General features: G+C 39.6%; 1 long non-coding RNA gene across 5 annotated transcripts; it reads right to left on the reverse strand.

The window, feature by feature from the left end:
- Positions 1-11,770: 11,770 nt before the first annotated feature.
- Positions 11,771-24,282, reverse strand: LOC147756326 (uncharacterized). 5 transcript variants are annotated; one of them, XR_015326589.1, is made up of 6 exons: positions 24,048-24,282; positions 16,649-19,081; positions 16,353-16,552; positions 12,504-13,769; positions 12,306-12,330; positions 11,771-12,005 (listed from the first exon to the last, which is right to left on the reverse strand). It is a non-coding gene; the product is annotated as an uncharacterized LOC147756326 (long non-coding RNA). The 5 variants fall into 5 exon arrangements; XR_015326588.1 differs by having other exon boundaries at positions 12,306-13,769; XR_015326587.1 differs by lacking the exon at positions 11,771-12,005 and having other exon boundaries at positions 12,039-12,330.
- Between the last annotated feature and the right edge of the window lie 44 nt (positions 24,283-24,326).

A 24,326-nucleotide genomic window follows, 5' to 3' on the forward strand; every position in this document is an offset into this window, starting at 1 on the left:
ATATTACTTAATGGCAGCAGGGAAGACACGCTAATGTTTCTCTCTCTTTCATACGTTCGGGTCTAGGCATCCATATAGAAATTATTTCCCAAGGGCAGTTCTATCTAATGGGTAGTATTAACACTCCTTACGAGAGGGCATTCTTCTTTTTTGAGGGCAACTTGGCGTCCGATTGTAACTATGACATGATAATTTTCTTGCCGTATTGCAGGAGCAACTTGCATCGAGTGCCCGCTTTCAGTCTGGTCTGCGGATAGGTTAAAACCGATTTTCCTGTGGCACGCTCGAACATAGCCGATCTATGCGAACGTTGTTGAGAATTTGTTGATCAAGTTTAACGCAAAGGCATATATTCCATATGAGCTGTACTTTAACTCTCAGCAAATTTGGCCATTTAGGTAACCTTGGTACCTCGATTCACTTTTCGAATTTTATTCGAAACACATTGTTGGTCGAATATGAGAAACTATGCTCGAACAAAGAAAATAAAATACAGAGTATGCAATACATTGCAAAGGTTTGTAGTCCCACAGTTGCCTCATAGGAGGATGTGAATCTTTGTACAGCGTGGAGTAAAAAGACACTGACTTGTCTGCTTATTACCGTATCAGGGGCTAATACCGCCTGTTGCATTAGAGTAGCTGAATGAATGCCTCAAATGTCTGGTCGTCAAGATCCTACTAAAAAGCTGAGTTCTTATCAGTTATTTGAAAGACGATGGGTTTCACGTAAGAATTACATAAATCTTATGGTTATAAGTCGATTGGCTTCGAAATCAGCGCAGGTGTATCAAGCTTGATTTTATGACTGACCTCTCGTATGCCGGCACGACATAGAATAGAGAAAAAACCAAAGTTTGCCCCTGGATACGTATAAAATTCGTTGTATAGGGCTTCCTGAGCTTCATCATAGGGTTGCTCCACTGTAGAGCGACGAAAACCTTTACTACGTTTAAAACAAAAATAAGAAATTTTACACACGATGGGGTATCAAAAGGAAGCCGTGTGAAAAGGGAAAAGCTGTTACAGATCGCTGTTAAGAATACTCTGAATTTGTAAATATCAACCAAGAGTAACAGCACCCCATTTGTACGGCTAACTCAAAGGTTTTCACCGCTCTAATAGTAACTGCGTCAATATTTTTATCAACTTTTCCTTAGTTCATTATCTATATTTAACATGGCCTAGAGAAAAGCATCTTTTCTTAAGTTTGTAGTGGGTGTTGCGGTAAACGGAGTAATCACAAATAATGACATTGCAGGGTTTGATCCTTCTAAGTAAATCATAGGTGTCACTCAAGAAGACCTATTTTTCTTAATCATTAACGACCTGCTAACCGAGATTAAAAAGCACAACCCTTAAATGAATGTGCTTCTGTACGCTAACGATTTACTGGTATTCACTATGAGCCACCACAACCAGCGAAAAAAATATCATTGATGATTGAGAACTTACACGCGGCAAGTGCCCTTAACCTAGATTGTTAGCCTAAAAGTAGAATGCGGCTAATACTCCACATATGAAGCAGCTTAACGGCCCTACCCACGGTAAGCCAACCAACCCTGAGCGCGTCCTGGACCTCCATGCTTCTTCGAAAAATCCATCTTTCTACAAGCTCTCATACGAAACATCATAGTTTTGCGCGAAGCTGAGCCAAACGTTTGATCCGAAAGGAATAGAGATCTGCTGACGCTTTATTCGCAAGAAAAAAATGCATATTAATTACATAGACCCTAACTACGATGGCCGATTTAGACTGGAATGAATAGAAGTAATATAACAAGCTGTTGAGTCGCAGCTAGATGTAGCAGCCTGGTCAGGCTCTATCATGTAGTCCAGCAAACGTTAGGTTATTATAGCTTTTTTCGTGGGGTACGGTGATATATTTATCAAATAATGCTACAGTTACAAAAATAATGATGTCTATAAACAGCTGAAAGACAAAATGGACTTCATAGGCTGGAGCTGTGCCGTCTTACAAATTGTGGCTTGACGTCTATAGTCGTTTTTGTCGGATAATGTATATGCATCTTTTGGTTGCCGAACAAACAGTATTACACGAAATTTTACTTAGGTAAAAATTTGCCTAATCTTTCTGAAAATATGTATCTGAAAATGTATGTTCTGAAAATCTGGCCCCCGTTTCATTCGTCATTAAAATTTAGTGCCTGTTCATATTGGAACGACTGCATATTAGGCATGTGTTCGAACGTAGACTGGTCGAGTAATCTTAATCACCGTCATGATACTTCATCATGTTGATATACGATAGGTTATTGAAATCCCAGGTCGGCTCAGCCTTCGAAATACCGCCTATTAAACGGCGTTCTATTTTTTTCGCCAAATATCTTTGCTCGGCTAATCAAAAAAATTATCGAAAACAACTCCAATCTTCTATACTACCTGACTTAATTCAAGGTATTAAAGGACATACATAAAATATTATACTGCTACTACTGCTTATATCATAAACTTCAGCCATTAGAAAACTTAGTCATAATAAATAATGGACAAAGCAATTGTTTTTGTTTGGAACTTTACTTTACAATATTCTCTTTCTCTGTAATGAATGAAAAGCGTAGTTAATTCCGTCAATTTAATAATATTTTTACTATAAACATTTTCATAAAGTATCTATAGTAGTAACATAATTTTACGAACTCAAAAAAGGCATAAAGTTTCTATGTAAAGGCTCATCCCTACTTGATGAATACGAACATCTGCGCTACTAGAAAATCGATGACAGAGTTGTAGTTCTGCCTATAAATTAGATAAAGATTAAACTGGTAAAGTTTTCTATCGAGGCTGTTGCTTCAAGATCAACGTTTAAAATAGCAGTGCGCCGCAGGATAGGTACGCTGCCCCTCACAGGATCTTCTTCCCGCGGGAAGCTGTCCCCGACTGGGTTTTGCGTGCTTACAACAGTTAATGCAGCAGCTCTAGACCAGTCAGTTAATCCAAACACTCTAATTTGCTAGCGATAACAATGTTTGGGCTTATCGTACCTGGCGTAAGTTACATGAAAAGTTCGGAGTGCTAGAACATTTAGTTTACCCAGAAGCTTAGGTCTACGGATGCAAGGCATTATACGTTTACTATGTGGGTCAAAAAAACTACCCGAACGAGGCCTAATTTCTATCAAAGACAATTTTTTTTAGCTAGATCACCTAACGAACAAAATTCCTACATACAGCATAGAACATTCATATTATGAATGACCGCTGCATAAGGCTACGGTGCGGCTTCTAGCCACGACATGAAACCGATTTTTCCGTTTCTCGTTACCCAACTTCGTACCAAGAACAGCACACCAAGCGGTTTTCCGTTGGCGGAACTGAAAGAGTTTGGGTCGAAAGTGATTCCAGCAGGGCATGCCACCTGCCGCTGCACGCTCTGAGTGTTGTAATTTGGTAATATAGTAAGGTACGCAATGAACGAAGGCAAATTGTGCTTTTGGTGAACGCACATACTCCCTCGACGCACCCGTCTCATGGAAACTCCGTTCGATACTGCGTTTTTCTAAAACGTCTACCGAACGAAGTTGTTGACGATTGAAGAACCGAGAAGTGTAGCGCTCGAAAAGGGCTGGCAGCCATGTTAAATTATAACTAAAAAAAAAAGATAATAGAAAAATGCATGAGATAAAGAAACTGCGGGACGGTCATTTGAGTAATATACATATCGTAAATATAAAATAAATAGGGTATTTACGACTGAAATCTAAATTTTAAATTGTAGATATTCGACACATTTGTATCATTTATTTATTAGAGTTGTAAATTTACGCGGCGAAAATCGATGGCTATATACCTTGCCAAAACGCTATCCAGAAGCCGGTGTATTTATCAATTTTAGATGCTCTAAGTTGAACAGCTCAGAAGCTCTTGGCAGCGCAGAATCTTTTCATTTTGTTACTAATGCGCCGTCTCATGTTCCTTACAAACGCATATCATCTTCCTTTATCGACCATTATAATATACGAATCTTAGAAATGATTCTCATTATCTTATTATACCTGTTTATTCCTAAGAAGCTGTGTAACACTAAAAGTAAGTGCTAAACTCAGGCCTGTGTAGAGCCGACACAGCCTTCTTCTTTGGAACAATATTTAGAAAAACAATCTTCGGAAACCGAAAACGATCTGGGGGAACCTGGGACCTTTGAAGTACTGTCATGTGTTTACTTTAAGTTACCCACTAATTAATCACATGACATAACGAATAAGCTTACGAAGCTTTCGATCAAATGCTGATAAAACACGCTTCGAACTAGGTTGTTGAAAATTGGTCGCCACATTGAAGCGTACTTTAAGGGCTCTTGTTTTCTCCGACGTTTGGCCCCTTACGACCTCAAGGAATCTGCCAGACAGAGTTATTAGTCGTTTTGGCATCTTTTGCTGGTCGCTAGCGAACAGCGACTAACGGAACGGAGCGCAACGTAACGGAAACAAATAATGAATCTGCTGGATCGTCATATTACACATTAAAATGCCAAAGCTAGAAAATTTTTACTGGGCAACACTTGTTGTTACCGTCAGCCCAGCCACAAGTTAATTTCTATCCAGCCAAAGAGCGGAAAAAGTTATACCAGTCTAGATAAAAACAGGTCGCAGTGTGGCCGGTGCGTGACAATATGAAGATAATAGTGTTTTCCTTAGATCTATAACTAGAGCATTTACTATACTGTCAACACAACTGTCTGTATACCTAGAACGGTACGCTATGGTTTTGCTGAGAAAAAAAATGTTGCACGCTAGCAATGGATTAAAATAATAGATATAATTATTCAGTATTAATATCGTGGAATATCGACTTGGCATGCCGTAGTAAGATTGGACGACTCTGTATTGTAGGTTAAACGGTATCGATAATCCCATGCTGCATGTAGTCCGTTCATACTGGCCTTGTCCAACCGAGGACGTCACACCTGCTCTTCCATTGACTGTGTATGGCTCGTTTATCTTAATGTTATCGTCTTCTACGATTTATTGCAGTATACTCTTCTTGTACTAACTATAGTCTCTGTTATGGTTATAAGAACTAATACATATATTCAACATTCAACCGAAGTATGTTATATGATGGTTGATCGAAATTTTATTTTTCTACTGCCCTGTTAAATACAGATTCCCTAACGTATCAGAATTACCAATTACCGACATGAACGAAGCAATTAATTAATCTTACTCAGATATAGCATTCGTTTGTTAAAGTAAATAAATATCTTTATCGGATATTTTCCGCGATACAGAATGCCCGTGAAGTTCGCCTACTTGTGTCTTCCGTGCGGATGCAATCAACACTTTCCTAAAGTTAAAGTCGTCTAGGCAGTAAGCTTACAACAGTGCCGTACGATTCACTCTAGTTTAAAAAAAAAAACATACCCAGACAACTTCTAGGAATTAGCCAAAGCCTTTCTGGAACCGATGTAGGCCTTATTCCGTCAGCGTCAGATTCAGGCATTAGCACCATCCAAAAAATTGATCTTCTCTTATTTCAGTACGCATAGTTTACCGATGCGACCAGTAAAATAGTATTTGATAATGTATCTTTCGAGATCTGTTCCCTGTCAATGGGCATCCATAGGGAGAATGGCAAAGATCGAAACTGCGTAAGTTTGACATTCCGCGGCCAATAGCTTTACCGGAGCAACAAGATATGTTAAAATATACGGACGCAGAGTGTGCTTAACTTAGTTGGGTTAGACCTTCGGAACTGCATTACAGAATAGGAAACGGTTGGCCGCCAGATGCCTTCTATTATATTTCCGGTAAACTGATTTGAGCGCGTATCAATCAGTTACTGGCTTTCTATGTGAGAACAAAAAAAAACTAGCTCGTCTGGACTTCCGTCATTTTTATATATGACATTTTCTTGCGGATTCACTAGCCCATCGGAGGTTGATGGCTTGATTCGCTGTATGGAAATTGCCGTTGGTAACTTCATCTATTCAACCCGTTCTTTGCATAACCAGTTAACGTCCTGACCAGACGAGCTAGTTACTCGGAAAGGTATCTCGTGGTCCGTGAACTGTTCAAGCTAAGCTAGGCAGATTATTTGTGTTTTTAGCTTGAACGTTCATGATTTCGAAACAAATCCGATTAAGTCACATTGTCTAGATGGCCGAAGCATTCAGCTTTGTTTCATTTATGTGTACGGCAAAGGCAAATGCACGGGTGCTTCTTTGGAAACTTTTCAACACAGTTAACTTACTTCTGTACTGAGGCTAATCGGTTTCTTCCAGATAAATCAGGCACTGTGGAAGTTTATCTGAGCAGGGCTCCAGAGGCACATTTCGCTTTTAGCGAAACTTGGCTCGTTCTAGCGAACGTTGGCAACTTACGTATAACGGTCCGTTTTCATTTAGATACTTAGAAGTACAAATAAGACCACTTAGATCATAGATTCAGGTACGAGACATACCGAATAAGGCACACCGCATGCGCTCATAGTCGTTACTCTTCAAATGCAAATCATAAGCTACCCTTCAGTATCGATGCAGGATTTGTCGATCAGCAGATATCTTTAAGGCTTTGCTATATAATATACACTATACCTATGGGAGCTATCGAAGAATTATCTACTGTTTTGAGCTATGCCAGTAAGAACAAACCTCATTTATACTGCGTCCGTTCAAATAGTTCTAGCCTAATCATGGTTAATTACGATGCTTTACTTCTAGTCACACGATGCAGCCTAAATATTTTGACAATATGATAGGAGAATATACCTAGGAATACCTGTATGCGATATTTCGAAGAAAAAAAAAAGAAAAACCTGTGTTAGCCGCTATACGTTTCCATTATGTGCTTATCGAATTAGGCTAGAGCTTAACGCCTTGTTTAGGCTTCGCTTCAGCTGCCATCGGATTGAGATCAGCCTTTTCCCTGACTGGCTGTCGCGCAACGTTCTCCGTAATAACGACTGTTCACAACCCTTTATCCCTTTTCTATCGTACCCGTTTCGTGTTGCCAATACATTTGCTCCGTGTGATGAAACCCCCTTACATAGACACCACGCGCTCTGCGTGTCAACGTGCTTACCTACCACCTACCCACATACAAACTGCAGCTATACAGACACACGTACCTAAACATAGAAAAATATTGACACACGCATCCGGTTACCTTAGGTGCTTTTAGATGATTGTTGCCCCAATTATTGTTCGGAGGCTGCCACTGCAGCTCTACGACTAAGTACACAGGAATATCAGTCATTCACTTGATCTGGTCAGATGGTCGGAATTCGAAACAAGAGCAATCAGCGGACGAAAGACATGCTCCAAAGGACAGCAGCCGAGTGGTCAGATTAAGAAGATGATACCGCACTGTCAGACGCTAGATGCGTCTCTTTCGAGCAAGCCGTATACGACAGCGCTGATTCTCCAGGCGATGTATATACAATAGACTTTCGCTTGTCTTGCTTACCTATTGTGCAATAGTTGGCTGTCAACAGCTGTCTTGCCGGTATTTCTCCGGCGGTAGAAGGATGCGCGATTTACTGATTAGCACTCATCAACAATTAGCTGGCGTCAGTAGGGGCCATCTCTGGCCTATGGCTGTATTGATACTAATCTGATACCTATCTAGGGTAGTGTCTAGAGGTCGTACCGCAACTCGAATATAGCTGGTGGTAACACAGACGAACTAAAATGCTCCGTGCGCTTCGCGCGCCCCTCTTTCTTCAGGGCGTTGAGTACGGAAAACACTGAAAAGGTAACGTCTTCTCATAGTTTTTGTCATAGCAGTTGATTACTGTTGCCGGGAGAAGCGGCAAACGATCGAGAGTCTGCCAAAGTCAAGGGTTACCTCTGAGTTTAGTAAATAGCTTCACAGGGTGGTACTCTTAAATACTGATTGGGTTAAGGGTGCAGTTCTCATTACTCTTAAGCAATAAGTCTGTAATTAAAACCACTCCTCATGCCGGCTAGTTAAATATGTAGGGAAAGCGAAGCGTAACATTATCGAGAAAAGCTGGCTATTGAAATGTGGCGAAATCTATAGGGTTATATGTTCTATAAACTACATAGACTGTGTTTACATGCATAAGCCTATTGCTACATTAAGTTTCTGATTAGACTCAAGGACTTCAAACCGATTAGCGCTCGCTTCTCCGTAAGAAAGGGCCTTTCCTTATAATAACTTCTTTCTATATTTAACTAAATAAAAGTCGACTCTCAATGCAGTACACATAGAACTTTCTCATTACTGTCCTAATTTAATAACGGATCTAGATACTTCCGTATATCGTCGAAACGACCTCACGCTTGCACTATACATAGGTCCACAGTCCTTATCAAAATCACATAACCTGATATATATCCAAATAGACTCAACGGTGATTGAAAGTGGAGCTAATGCTACTTCAAAGCAGGTTGTACACCTCATTTAGACCGATGTTATTCTTATTTTTAGCAGTCGCTAGGTCTACTCGATTAGTGAAAATCTCAGGTTGACCATTCGTATTTATGTATATTACAACGAGGTTCACCGTGTGTATTGCTATCCAGGCAGCAATGACACAGCTGAACACAAAAGGATCTAAAGGGCCTTACCTAGAGGCCATCGGTGAAGGGAGGCACCATCTATTCATGCCAAGAAAACAACTGTCGAATGAAGATACCGAAGCCGAACATACCGTACTACCCAGATTGAATTGAGCCATTGAGGGGCAGTAGGCCAAATCCCATTATTGCCCATAAAGACTGGCTAGTCATGATACCCAAGGCGATAAAAACGCCTAGTACGTGCGATGATGGAAATGGACGGCGTGCCTATGCGTGCAGCGTCCAATATGCAACGAAGAGTAAATAAGCTGATGAACAGTCGGAAAGTAGCACCGTATCTCGGGCAACGCACACCCTGAGTATGTAATTTACTGTCGATTTGACGGCTGCACAGAAGTGTATAGAACTAAATGAGCTATAACTAAGCACTCAGTAAGATTCTTGTCTTTAATTTTGCCCGGACCGTTGGAGTCTTCCGATATCTAAGAGCTGTGATAGAAGTTTGACGGATCGACGCAGGGTGACATCATGAAGAGACAGACAGAATCGTTCTGGGACTGGCGGTGTCATTTCCGATCGCAGTTATAAGAATTATCAGTAACGCAGACATACAAGAGGAGGAATGCTGGCTACAGGAAGGAGCTCGATGTTCGGATGCCGTACGAAATTGACGCAGATCAATTTACTCGATCGTATTTTCATCTGCAAACGTCTGCAGAAACGTAACGAAATTGAGCTTTTTTTTTTTTTAAAGCGCTTGATGGAAAATAGATTACGTACAAAAGCAATGGACGCTTCACAATCCGAGTGCCGAACAGGGTGATGCTTTGTGTTTGGTGAGATTGCAAAGAAATCGTACATTATCAGCCACTATTGCTTAAGGGAACGATTGATCCAGTCTTCTACTGGCCATAGTTAATAGACCTGCGACAACCCATCTTCCGCCATGACATGATGTCAAACCAGATACATATTTAGCTATCTAACGAAAAATTGAAATTAGAGAAATTTAATGTATCCGCCGTCGTACATGCGATACAGTCTAGAAGTGTGCCCAAGGCAGACAGAATATATTGTGTAATAGGTAACACTCATATAGACCAGACGGAAATAGAATTCTCTTAAATTGTTATGGTCTGAAAATTGCGTTATTCCAACGGAATACATTTTGGCAATATCTTAATTAGCAGAAAGGACTTTTCCATTATTTCAGTTGTAATTGCGAACACGTACCGGTTTGAGGCCGTCGACAGATGATATAGGCGCTCCAATTCCAAAGGTAAAATGGCACATTTGAAAGTCAGAGACCGCTATTTCTTTCCATAGCTTGCCACCCATGGAGCGAGCACATCATTCACAGCAGATTACTTCAATAGGCGAGGCATGTGGCGCCGCACTGTGACGTAACTTCAACGTCAGAAATAAGATCTTCTCCTATTAGAATGGATTTTATGTCGATGACCTTTTATAGACTTCTATAAGATGACTTCTGAAATAGTCTTCAAAATCAGAATGTCGGGGGCTTTCCAGAAGACCATATATTTAACCTTAGTAGATTGCTTTTCGAATGGGAAAAGCCGGTGGCTTTTTTGTTGTCATTCGAAGAAAGTACAAATACGGCCCTTTCGTATTGGCCTATTCATCAAAGTATTGTGCGTTATGAACAGGCGCAATAATCCCGAATAGGCGCGATCCCATATTGAGTCCCTCTTAAAACAGTGCCGAAATTCAGACGATAGATTTTACTATTAATAGCAGCGCATGCTCGTAAGATATCAGCGTTCCTCTTCCTGGCAATACCTCAGTATGGTTCTAGCATTACATGAATATACATGTAGCAGAAGTATGGAGATTATTTGTCGTTATCATTGCAGAATATATATATGTATATATTTTAGAAAATAGCGAGTTAAGATCATTTACCTACTTCGAGTGCACACAGAGTCATGCGGGTGATAAGGAAACATATGCTTGCACCTATTAGTGAGCTGGCAAAGGGCATGAGAGCATTTGCCACACCGACCAAGGTCATCGCCAATATGATGTACACTTTGCCGTTGATAAATCGATAGGGAACCCTAATGAGTGTGAAAGCAATAGCGATATAGATATTATACTTGTTTTTCTGAATAAGGTAAACAAGTAAGTACAAAGCTGTTTTTGAATACACATGTTCAATTGACACATGCTGGCACTGACTGAAAGCAACAATAGTAATAATCAGCAAAGCTATTCAAGGTAAAAGTCTTAACTTTTACATTAGCTAAAAGCTATTTTTCATATATATATATATATATATATATATATGTATGTCTGTAGCATTTATATACATTTGAGCTATGTCCACAACTATGGGAAGAGCCGACACTTTTTCTGCTACGAGTAATTAGTAAATATATACTGCTTGTAATACTCTGTATCAGACTGCTATTGTTCCTCCAGCCGGAGATACACAGAAAGTGGCCTTTAATAGAAATTGTCCTATCTAAAATTTGATATTACCAAAGAAAAATTCGACAGCACGGGTAGCTTACCAGTTAAACGGAAGTCTTAATTATCTGGATTAGGTAATTAAACGTAATTCCGAGAATAGTTTCTATAAGATTCTCCGAAAGAAAGCGAATGCGAAACGTCATAAACCAGTACTAAGGAATCATAGTTTTGCTTTGTTTTGCCTTACTCTTAAAGAAAAAAAAAGACTCTTAAAAGCCTTTTCTTCCTGGGGGCCCCATGCTGCTTATTTGTGAACGCACAGCAAGAAACTCATCCTCAGCGGACCAGAAGGGACATGCTAGGACCACAATACACTAAATCCTCTAACAGACATAATCATTATGTTCATGATTCAAGGACCAGCTGCTTTCGACGTTAAATATGAATGTCAGGATTACGACAAGAGTGAGATCCGCAATTTACGTCACTCCTTGTGAGATTTTATATAACATTTCCAGCAATAAAGGACTGCTCTGGCCTATTCAAGTCATTGCCTTATCACTAAATGAAGCACATCCTACTTTCGCGTCTTGAAGCGCCCGAATGTTGGCTATTTTCAAAACAAACAGCCCCTAAGCATGTAAGCTTGAAAAAACTTCGTTCGAACCTCATATAGTTAACCCATGGCGGGACGGTTCTAGATAATAAGCTACTAATTACTATCATTAAAATTAAAAGTGTGAAGAGCGCTAGAAGTGCGCTTATAGTCTACGCATGCCATGTTCCATCTGAAGTATAAAGATGATATCGTTGCGAATTTGTTCATCCCGGCTTTTTATTTAAAATTTATCTATTCTTCTTGTCCGAGCTGAAATGGTATTAACTACCAATCATAGAGGTTAAGAGAGGTGACGAAGTCCGTACCACTCCCTTCACGATGCCTGTTCCTCTGCTGATATCTAGGATTAATATTATCTCCTATGTAGATAATATTATAAAAGGCATTTCTACGAAATGGAAGATTTGGTACAGTTGTCGTTAACCGGGTTCACTGTTGACTGGTTCCGTCTAACATAAACAATGATAAGCAGCAAGCAAAAATTAGTCATACTATTCTTGATTATTATTTTATTTATTTATTATTATTATTTTATTATTATTGATTTTCAGTTCACTTTTTAAAAATGACCCGCTACTACGCAGAGTAATGGCACCTAGGACAACCATAAAGTAGAAGACAAGTCACGCTTCAACGACACCGGTTATAGCGTATGTTTTTCATAACTTTTCCAAACGGTAAAACGTGAAACGCAGATGCCCGATAGACGCAGTTATAAACAAGCACCAAGATAATAACAACTTTCTTACTTATGGATTGCTTCAATATCTCAATCTGAAATATTCAAATAACAGCAGATTTGTTAGAGTGACCGGTTAGTACTACTAAGCAAAATGGAAAACGCACATATATTTACAAAAACTATTGCTATATAACTATATAGTATTATTCGTCACATGCTGAACGCACGTACAGGGCAGGTCTTTCAGGCCTGTGTAAATACATACGGGACGAGGGAGTCGCTTTTGGGTATGTGGAAAAACTTCTGCAGCGGACATTAGTTCAGCGCAATCTTTTCGAAGTTAAATTCGAGATAATTCCTTTATGCAGTTTTCGCAGAGATGGAATGCAGGCGGACGCCGAAGCAGGGTTGTTCTCTTATTTATGCCGGACGCTTCCCTGAACAGCGGACCGATGAGTCGTATCATAAGTAAGCAGTATGATTGCTTATGATCTTCGCATTTTTAAGCTGTTACTTTGATTGTAAATGTTCGCTGACAGACAGCTCGAAATCTATAAACTCCATGAAACTTTTCTCTGCGTTCCTGCTGGCTTTTCAAATACAACGTCGTGATGAGGACATATACCTAGTGTTAAGCTAAGACCGCTTGTAACCGCCTTTACATAAATGTCTATTTCTATCTGAACAGAGAAAGGCCCCGGAGCCTTAAACGAAAGAGAAGAAAAATCGCACATGGCAAGCTTCTTGTGTCTATTTCTCTGAAGAATGGCCCTTCGCAATGTCGACTTCATCATAACTCAACAAACATCCTTATCCTATAAATATATTGAATGTTCCATTTAGCCAAAAAGTACCTCTGATGGTTAATGTGCAAACTAAGATGAAACTGTTTTTTGATCTAGCCGTGGACGACGGAGGTCAACATGTATTCTTGTACGAAGGTAAAAACTATTTTTTTTTTTGTAAATAAGCTATATAGATGGTTAAACAGTAAGCAATAGTAATAATGGCCATTCACAATACATGCCAGGCCATATTTTAATTTACTCCTAAAATCTTGTATTGCTTCTTGCGCTAGTTGTTTATAATACATTGTATATATGTTCTTGAACGTGTGCTTATATAGACATGTGATGACTCTGTCTATCGAAGTAACATTACGCTCAGTATGCCTCTAGCTGCACCAGAACACATGAATCCTTAAGGATAGCACAGGTCCACCGCTATACAATGTGTGAAGGCTTGCTCACCGCTTTGTGTTCTCGCGAACCTGTTTCTGTCATCACGATTGAGCCGGTCTAAACCATAAACCCCATGTTTGACTGCACAAACGTTTTTCGTTTTCGAGACAAGTGTTTCAGTTCGAAAGTGATTGTGTGCTGCTAGTGACTGTAAACGTTTATTCGTTGGATTTTTTTGGGTGGTAGATAATCCTAGCAGCTGCAGCCTCTCCCTTTAATTCGATTTGAAAGGGGTGGTGGAGGGGTTGTGTGCATCAATCATACGGCGTGACCAATATTTAGCTTGGTATCTGTAATACAGATACGGAATAGGTATATATATATCCTTCTAATTATGAAAATCACTGAAATTTCACATTAAAGTTTGAATGATTTCATTAACGAGTACAAACTTCATTATCTATGAGAGCGAAATTTGCGCTTCGATCTAGAGTTATCACGTAATCTCATAATTATAGAAATGTATTTATTAAAAAAAAGCTATACCTCTAACTTGCATTTGTCCTAAACCTGGGCTATGGAAGGCTTCGGTTTTCAAATGAAGTCAACGTTGTTCAAATTTTACAAAAGAGGATCCAATTTGACTAGGACATTTTTTCATTTGAGCAACTCATATTCCTAAATCCCCAGATGTCCATTCCATCACTTATTGAATGAATTCCGCCTGTTGGTCAATGGTAAAAATGAATCGAGTTTCTCTCCTTCTAAAGATGCTTGTTTCGGATTTTTTCGCCGGCTGTTACTTAGCAGAACGCAAACAATGTTTCGGCTGGACCTACGCAATCATATCTGTAGAGAGTACGTTGCAGAATAAACTGTATTAAACGTATCTGACACGGGAGTAAATGATGCCATCCTTTTTTTTAATATAAGGTAGAGAATTCCCGCTCGTGCTTGCATTAGCACACAACAGACCCCCTCCCCTCCCCTCCCCCATACACTGTTCACTCGTTGGATGTCATGCCAGCTGGGCGGGTAACCACCCCAAGGATAGATCCTTAGGATAATGTCCCAGAGTACCATAGTTAACTTCTTGGCTTCCGCAAAGTCGACCCTGGAATAAGCCTTTGCGCTAACCTCCGCTAATGCTGTTCAAAAAAGTTCGACCATCATGCGTATATCTTCAGGCATAACTGTACTGTTGGGCATAAACGCAACGGCGATCTTGTAGTTCATTAGCTTGACAGAATAAATACTCGAGAGTCGGGTTTGAAAAGTGGTCATGACTCATTGAATGGTTACTCCCTGTCATAAAGCGCACCTGTGTAAGTTCTACCGAAGCAAAAAGCTGAAACAAGATAGACATTGGACGAAAGTTTTCAGCTTATGCGGAATGGTCTTGCTACGCGATAAACGATAACGACGAAGCCTCAAGTTTGCGCCAGAAAATAATGGATCCTATAGCAACTGTACGGGTAAATGAATGCTTGTGTTGCCAGGCTATATCTGCGTGACGTTAGATGTTAGTTAAACGTGAAAGGGGACAATTCAATTAAAATTGTTAAATTCTAACTGAAGTTGAAATGCTGGGAGACAGCAACTGATCGAACCGGTATAGTAATAACTAAATACTTAGGACGTTATGTTTTGGACCGTCGCTTAGTGCTACAACAAACAAAGAATAACATGAATTATCATCGTCTGCTTTTTCAGTCTTCAATGGCGTCAAGTATGCTTTCAACAAAGCCAGTAATATGTAATCCACTGCAACATCATCAAAGGACAATGAATTCTGAAAGCAATACACTTTTGTAGCTTGTATAATAAACGCCACGATGTCAAAAAAAAAACTTACATTTTACACGTTGACAGGCAGGTCGTGGTTTGACGAAGTAAAGATAACCTTATGAACAGTTTTTCTAATCTCCGCGTACTAACTAAGTATTGGCTGTAAACTTGCAATTATTTTAAACTCATTGTAGCACTCTATACTTATCGACATAATTAACATTTATGTAAATATATTCCTCTCCAATGTACACGATAGGTAAAAATCAACGCAGTAACAGTAAATTTTCACGTTTGGGTCTCTGTTTTTATTTCTAGATTGTCCTTTAGCTATTGTTTTCTCCTGGTTGTCTAAAATCGGCGGAATCATCCGTCCATTGACTACTAAAAATTTTCAGTTGACTGCTAATAGAGACCGGGAGCTCGCCAACTACATAACATATACACTATATAATTTATATATAAAATAAAAATCTTATTTTTTGAGACAAGATATACTCGAGTATAGCCAGCTGCTTATGACAAGCATAACTACCTTTTAAAAGCATTGACTGCTAAGACAAAATATAACAAATGCAAATAATTAACCTAAAGATGTGCCGGAAAAATGTCCTAATGATCTCTTTAGGGTAAAGCAAGGAACGAAGGACAATGCCAGTCGCTGAAGGCTAAATTGATATACTTAGTAAAATTACCCCCTTAAGTTAAACGGCTGATCACAAAGCGAGGGCTTAATCAATTACAAGATAATATGAAGAACAAGCGTCAAAATGACCGATTTTGTAATGATGAAAACGGCGCCTATTTCGATAACTAGCATTGCTTATAGGTCTGAAATGAAGGGATATTTGTATTTTCAATTATATAGAAACAAGTGTTTTTTTGAACTAACTGGTGATACGTTGAAAGATGTTAGTTAGAGCAGATCCATTAAAATCATCATTAGTCATAGCATCCTACAAAGACAGTTAAACCTGGTGCATTCTAACAAAGTGGGTTAAAAGAGTTAAACTTTACACTCGTTTCAATCAATGGGTCATTTCAATGAAAACAATCGATTTAAAAATGTTTTGTTCTAGTTTGAAAAAAGCAACAATTATAGTGTTATTACATGTTACCTCAGTCCTTGCTAGGACGCCCCTTACCTGTCGTAAAAAGGTTAAGGCGATCCTGTTTATCGCCGCTCTATGAAGTAAATGGCCGCTGTAGACGTCATTTCCTCCGCTTACGGTTTGCGTAGAATCTGATTCAGTATCAGTCGGTTCTTTAGGCTGTTAGTTCTTTGCTTCCAGTTGCCACTTTTCTTTAGTGGACTACCACTGACATGGCTAGCTCGCAATGATGACTGAGAGCAGAGAAAGGTGAGGTACTTTATTCATTTGTTTACTGTTTGCCTTCGTCTTTTCAAGAGCCTTGTGGAAACGCGAGTATTTGATCTCACCTATAATATATCTCTCGCCGTGGCGGCGTCGCGTCGGCTTACTGCTGAAAACTTGAATAATCGATTGTGAATTCGGAACCCAAGCCTAAAGTTTATCAAGACCTTTAACCCTTAGTGCATCTACCGCCGACAAGTTGTATCGAAGTCTCGTTTTGCTGCCGATAGCTAGATCGGGCTTCATACGATTGGGTTGTAGAGTACAGACGACATGCAAAGCACAGGAAACGAATTAGGTAGAGAATACGTGATTTTCTTAAGCCGTGAAGACCTCTATTGTGTTCTGTTGAACCTTGGCCGGTCGCCATTATATATTGTCGTACGAGAATCTAGCCATGTTCACAAGACACCGATAATATTGAACATCGAGCGCATGGCCTATACGTTAATTGTAATCTCATTAAATCATAGTTTTAAAGCGATCAATCGGTAATTTTTCTAATGGGAACACGCGTGTAGTATGCGAAAAAAATTTCTAGAGCATAAGGAGTAATCGTACAGGACATAGCCTTGGCGTATTATTTTTTTTACACACACACACATGCTAACTGTTAGGAAATTTGTTGATTATAACATTCACATGTGGGTTTGAGCAACGTCACAGCAGCAAATAAGAGCACGCATCAAGGACGAAGCTCGGTAGAAACGTACGCGACTAGACCGATATGCGAACGGCGGACGCATGAAGCGTCGGTGAAATTCCCTGCGTTCCTTTTTCGCGATACTTATCTTATATCTGAGGTATTGTTAAAGCGAAAAGAGCGAGAGAGAAAAATTATAGAGAGATAGTGAGAGAGAGAGAGAGATTTTGTGTAGTCTGGCTTCATCATTCCGTCTGATGTAGGCGCAGAACTTCAAAGGCGCGGCGCCGTCATCCTCCCCATCGAACCAGCGACGGTGAACGCTGAAGGCGGTGGGTGACTGAGCGCGCTAGCTACTGGGGCCCCCTCAATGAATGAACCCAGCAAGCAGAGATTATCAGGCGATCGACCGGTCCGTGGGCTGTCTAGCCGCGTCGAGTGCCGACTCGAATGGCGTCGCCGTGCCCAAAACACAAGTGCTCGTAGATCATCAAAGGCAACTAACCAATGGCGGCGATGCGGAACCATACCCATACCTGCAACAAGCATATACACAGCCTAACAGACAGACGCATGTGGATATATGACACGACGGCACAAGTCGTGAGACTGCAGCAGCCGTAATGGTGGCTGTTGTTAAAGCAATAGTAGTACTCCATAGAGGGGTACCCGGACTAATAAGTAGCCGTGCCTTTGTCGTTCATAGCGAAGCGTAGTAGTTTTCAGTTGTCTACTTTTAGGGGCTCTCTGACTGGTCCTGCAAAGCGCTCGCTGCAACTCGATGCTGCTCCAAGATACCAACAATGACAGGGAGCACGATACTTGGCTGATTTGGCGTCTTCTCAGCTGACAATAACTCTGACCCTGGGGGCATACGCACACGAAATATTATTAAAGGTATATGCACTTATCTTATTAACGAAAGTGTGTGCAACTGAACAAAAGGTCAGGTGAAGCTCCACGTGGTCATAGTAAAAGGGAATACCTACGAACCTGAAATACCTTAAATTGTTGAAAAAAAAGTTATAATCAGGCTTTTAGTTTATATTACTTGTGTCTTGTTATTCATTCGAATAGCATAACCATAATGCTAATATAACGTGATCGAAATTCCAATGCAGTATTGTGTGTGTTACTTTGATCATGCTTATGTGGAGAATAGGGTAAATTCTCTAGACGACACGGCATCTCTGTACCAGACGAAGAATGGCCGAGTGCAGATCAGAACAGGCCATCGGATACATCTTCGCTGCCTCGTCGAATGAACTTCATCGTCCAGGTGGTCCGCACTCAATCTCAATAAACTAAGTGTCTGTATGTATCTGATCGGTCCTGAATGACGACGATTACGGCGACTCATGTTGGAATGTAGATCGTTTAATTAGTTAGTCGGTGAAACTTTTTTTAAAGCTTAGCCATTCTGACATTGGCAATAGCCAGTGCTCTGCCAGAAATAATTTTTCTTCCGTTTAGCTAACGATTGGTACGATAAATGCACAATGTAACTGCTACGAATGGGTATTTATGTGTACGACAAAACTTTAGGCCAAAATTTTATTACCCTCAGGACATCTCTCTGCTGATTATACGGATAACCTCTCTAATCGTATGCTGACAACTAGAGGATTTGGGACCACCACTTTGAGTGTCGTGGTTCAAGACAGATGTGATTTCTTATCCATATAGAGTGGTCTACGAGATCGAAGTTAACTTCAAGAACATCTGCTTGATCTTTCCTTTCGTAGAAACCGGAAAAAGAGTAAGAAGAAGAAGAAGAAGAAGAAGAATCATTCTGGAGCTGTTCGAACATATGAGTTTCGGTGTCACTTTTACTTCAAGTCCAAGTGAGAACCAACTGAAAGCATAGCACGAAACTTACTTAGATAAAAGGTATACCTCGAAATCGAAGAAACGTACCTACGTATTGTCGTCTTCATCACATATCTGCTATTCACAGCATCGTTACATTAAATCATGTGAAAAATCGTCGTTAGATTTGTTTAATTTGGATAAAACCCAATAGCCAGTCTAGTAGTTGGGGACGATTTTGCTGTGTTTGCGGCAAGATAAGGAGCACTATGCTTTTGAAAAATTCGAAATAGGTCAAGCTCAAGTTAGTTACTCTTGCCTACATAAAACAACGGTTGCCTTTGCCAACAGCTTGGATATTTTTAACATTTTTTCTAGAAGTCATTTAGATTTTTACTATAATTGTAAAACGAGACGCCTCTTCGACTAAGGCCATTGGTGTCAAGGGCCTGGCTAGCAGCACTAGCACAACTGATATATTCGTGATGTACTAGTACCATTCTTAATGTATAAACTCGCAAAGGTCGAAATAGAAGTGCCTGAAGCATGAAGAACGGTAGACTAGACCGCGTTGGTTCGAACATCATTAAGCGCTACAAGAATCATTTGGGCCTTTTGTCGAGTAGGTGATGCTGTTGAACTGAGGTATTGATTCAACTGCTTGAAGGTGGATTGCGGGGCGCGCAACTGTTCGATGGATAAACCTGACGGCAAACGCTGCTTGATAAGAGGACATGAGGCGCAATATTGCATGGCAGAGAGAAAAAAAGGCTAGTGGCCAGACGGGCAACTGTCCATCCATAAAGAATATGTTGAATAGACTACGGGCCAAAACCAATTACGGCCAATATGTTTTGGGTTAATCTCCATTAGTGGGTAACGTATTTGTTTACTAATCATAGAGTCGAGGTTCGAATCCTAGCTTGGACATAGTTCGTTGCGTGCTGATGGGACGCTTAACGGTGATGTTTAAGTTAATCGTAATAAATGCCGGAAGGTATTCCACCTGCTATAGATTATTATGGTGTAATGGGAGGTTGAAATAAGTTTGATTCCCAAATCAACTACTGTAACGTCGAAGCAAGTCAATCGGCTGACAATTTAGTTTGTTTTTTAGCTATTTCGTCACATAAATCATTAGAAAAACGATTTTTTCTAGGCAACTGCTCTAGCACGACTAGAATTGGCGCAGACAGAAACTTCAAAAAGTCAAACCGTAACTAACATCGCTGATAAGTAGAAAAAAAAAAACCACTGATTAAAAGAAGCGAATTTAGGCTATCCCATGTTTACTATAAGATCAGACACTACGCGACCACTTCATCGGTATCAGATATACGTACTGCATAAGACTAGTGAATCGTCCGTTTATACAGCTAAAAGATAGGCAAGTTTAGGAAATGCAGTCAGAGCCCTTAATATCGAATAAAACGGACGTTAAGACTTTATTTACAGATACATTTCCTGTTATTTTGCGGGTGGCTCACGCTGGCCAAGGGATCCGTGAAAAACAACACACCACTGATTCCCGCCCAGCCAACAAACTATCCTTCTGCATATTAAAGAGGTATATTTTAATAATTTGACTATCTGAGTTGCTGAGTTAGAACGCAATAAAGTCTACTGAGACAGTGTTATAAATACCCTGATCGTCACTTTTAAATGAAATCTGTCACAGTTACGATGAATTTATTGAGTCATTAGCCTTTTATAAATATTTGCTAAAATTCGGTTGAACTTTTGTTTGGGATATGAGATGATAAGTTTATATAACAATTATATTCCAACAAGCAACAATGCTTCTAACTTATGCTTTAAATTATAACCTTAAAAAAGTTGATTCGCTGTACCTACACGGTTCTCACGCTGTTTTCCTCAACGAGAAATAACTTGATCTAGAGCATATTATACGTTTTACTCGCAAATCTATCGTAATCTTCTATCTAAATCTGTGTATCAGTCAAGTCGTTCGGTCTGAAATGTGACATACATTTATCTCGTATCTTAAGATGGCGCTACTTTACAGTCGTGTAACATTTTTTTTTCTCGTGCGAGAGATACGGGCACTTTTTTGAAACCAGTAACGGTTCACTCGGCTATTGTGTCCCGGGCTTTTAGGAGCGACCGGTAGAATAGAACGAGATGGCTGATGCTGTATGCTATTGTTTGCGTCAGGGTGGTCAACAATTGACACTATTTAAAATTATCAGCAGAACAGGTGGCCACATATAGCTCAATACACGCGGAATGATATTAATTCACTGTACATCGTGAGGCCTGCTGTCTCTTCTCATCTATTATACCGTACAAACAAACCATCAAACATCTTTGTCAAATCTAAATAGGCGCCTTAAATTATTGGACTGGTTTTAGATGCATTCTGAAAAGACCTGCGCGAAAAATGGAGCCCATGGGCAAAATTTAATAGTTTTTTTCCTATAGAAGAAAGCGTTTCCTTTTCCTATAGGGGGCAATGTCAATTTGGTTGGTCGAAGATCAAGTTCTCTCTAATCTTCCATGTTTGGCAATTACGTCACACTAACGTGTACAAGGTGGCCACTAACATCACCCGCGCTCACCTATCATCGGCCATACATCTGTACATCGACTGTGTTGTGCACAAATTGTGTTGCATGAATAAGTATATTGAACGTACGTTTAAGGGCAAAAGAGACGCGGGGTGGAATTCGTTCTGCTAATTGTATGTCCGTTTTGGAATAATCGTATTGGGCTGATTATTAAGTTCATCCTGGATAGAACTACGTGTGAAATAAAGTTGATCGCACGAGTCCTTTCGCCCTATCAGGTTAACTTTCTCTCTACAAAAGACAATATTAATTTGGAGAACTAACCATTTTCTTGCAACTTTATGCGGACGTCTTCTGCCTAAAGTAGTTCATAAATGACGGCTTATCAGTTCATTTTTTGTTTTTCCTAGAGGGAAGAAAGCGGAATACTAATCTAGTTCATCTGTGACATGATAAAATCATATTTTTTTGTTTGATAAGTATTTTTTCCGGGTAGTAGAACTACCTGAAATAAAAAAAAAGAAAAAAAAAACACGATAAATACGATAAGGTATTAAGTTTTCAATATTGCTTCAATTGGAAAGTGAAAATAACCGTAGAAGAGCACGGGATCTGACTCATGTAAACCCTCAGACCAGCGCTGCGTACATGGTTAAAAGTTATTTTTACATACATAAGTTGAAAAAATATCTATAGTTTCACACTGGCAATTTTGAGATCGAGCTTAGTAATCTTCAAGCAGCAGCAGCAGCAACAAACTAATCAATCCCTACTCGAGTAGGGTAATAAAACAACTGCATTCAACGGACGAGGTTGTTGGTCCCGCATAAGAGACTGACTAAACAAAAAAAAAAAAAATATATATATATATATAATCATGTAACGAAATAACAGATGCAAACGGTATTTTGTGTACTTGTAGGTCTAGAATAGAATGACAGCTTATATTAGGTTTGGGTGCAATATGAATCAACCCTAGAAACAGGATGGTGAGATAACTATAGAGTAAGCGCAGTTAGGTCATTTAGGGGATTGGTTCCAATGCTAACTGCAATGGGACAAATATAAAAAAAATAGAATTGCAGCCTTGAGATAACGAAACTGAAGCTTCGGAATTGCGTGCGAATTATACGACCGTATGGTTTGTTTAACTAACTGTAGCAGAAATTCAACGCTTCTTCTGCTGGGGTGTCCGTTAAACTACGAGATTCGTTGTTGCAGCATAATTGCATGATAATAAAATAATCATGCATAGCAAAATTGTAAGGGTTAATATCAACTAGATTTTGGTCAGCTTTTGTTTAACAAATGTTTCTTCTACAAAAATGGAAGTTAAATGTTCACATGAATGTCTGTGTGTGGAGCGTATTTCTGCGCACCAATCGAAAGCCCCCCCCCGGTCGGGCTTAGTCGAAACGCTTTGAACACCTTCCTTTTGTAAATTTTAGTTTTTAAGTCGAAAACGCTGTTTGGAGAGTAAAAAGTAGATAGGTGTTTCATGTAGGGAAGATTTTTGACCGATCTTGATAAGCTGAGTGTCCCTATACCCATACCTAAGATGAAGAGTTCTTATACCTAAAATCGATATTCCAACAAAAGCCCGAACGTAACATCCGTTTTCTTCCTGTGGCAATGAGGTGAGAATCTATCACCAGATAATTTCGAGCAACTTTCTCACATATATTAGAAAATACAATTAGAGATTCGAAACGGTGGATGTGGCGGACATTTTAATAACACATTTCTTCGAAAATTCGCTCTGAATTATTTTTTACAAGAAACGCCAAAATACCGAAAACATTTTCTTTGTGTAAAGTACTACGTTCTTGGTGGTCTCGTTAACGTCGATCAACAGAGCTTACTAAAAACGTTTTTGTGTACCTAAAATAGATATTTCGGCATGAAAAAGACTAAAAACTTGCTTGGCTTATGTGCCACAGAGATGGAAATCTTTTGCATGGAGGTATATTTGGGGAGGCTCTTTTTTTAACACGATTCAAAAGTTCTCAATAATAAATTAAATTATGTCGTTATATCTGAATCTCAGATTTCGGGTCGAAAATGTCGTTTTAAGAGTAAACATTTCATAATGTTCAATGTAAGCGGGGCATTTTTTGTTAGCAATAAATTGATTTCGACGAACTAAATAAAAATATTATACGTATCGCAATACCTGAAGTGAATATTTTGCCGCGAAAAGGGCCAGAACAATGACTGGTCATATCGGTTGACCGATGTAACACTAAAATTAAAATGAATTCACACGTCGTTTTGGGTAGCTTTTTGAACGAATTTCTAATAAATATCAATTAGAAACCTGGGCTAGATGTAACCAAAGTCAAACTCGTTTATATTCGAGCAAACTGATCAAACAGCTGCGAAAAGGTACCGGGTCTAATAGATCCGGGATAGAAATTCTTATTGCTGTATACTATAGTTTTCATTTTAATCTGGGTGTAACATTAATATGGTGAAATTCATTACCGCAAGGCAAGAAAAGGGCAAGTCTCCAGGTGCGCTGAGTAATTTTCACTAACACAGACCTTAACCTCGTGCTGACACAAGAGGAAATGCTTCTGTCTTATTTATAATACCTCCGTATTCTGTAATCAAAAGCGATTCATCGATTGGGCTGCACTGGCCCGGACTGAACGCCCGGACCAGCAGGAGTTGTGCCGTCTAGCAAAATCATTGGAGCATTCCGCATCATCATTTCTATCGTTCTCATCATCAGCAGCCGCAGCACCGCCACCATCAGTATCA

Source organism: Varroa destructor, unplaced genomic scaffold, assembly GCF_002443255.2.
Source record: "Varroa destructor unplaced genomic scaffold, Vdes_3.0 BEIS01000004.1, whole genome shotgun sequence".
NCBI classification, from domain to species: Eukaryota; Metazoa; Arthropoda; class Arachnida; order Mesostigmata; family Varroidae; genus Varroa; species Varroa destructor.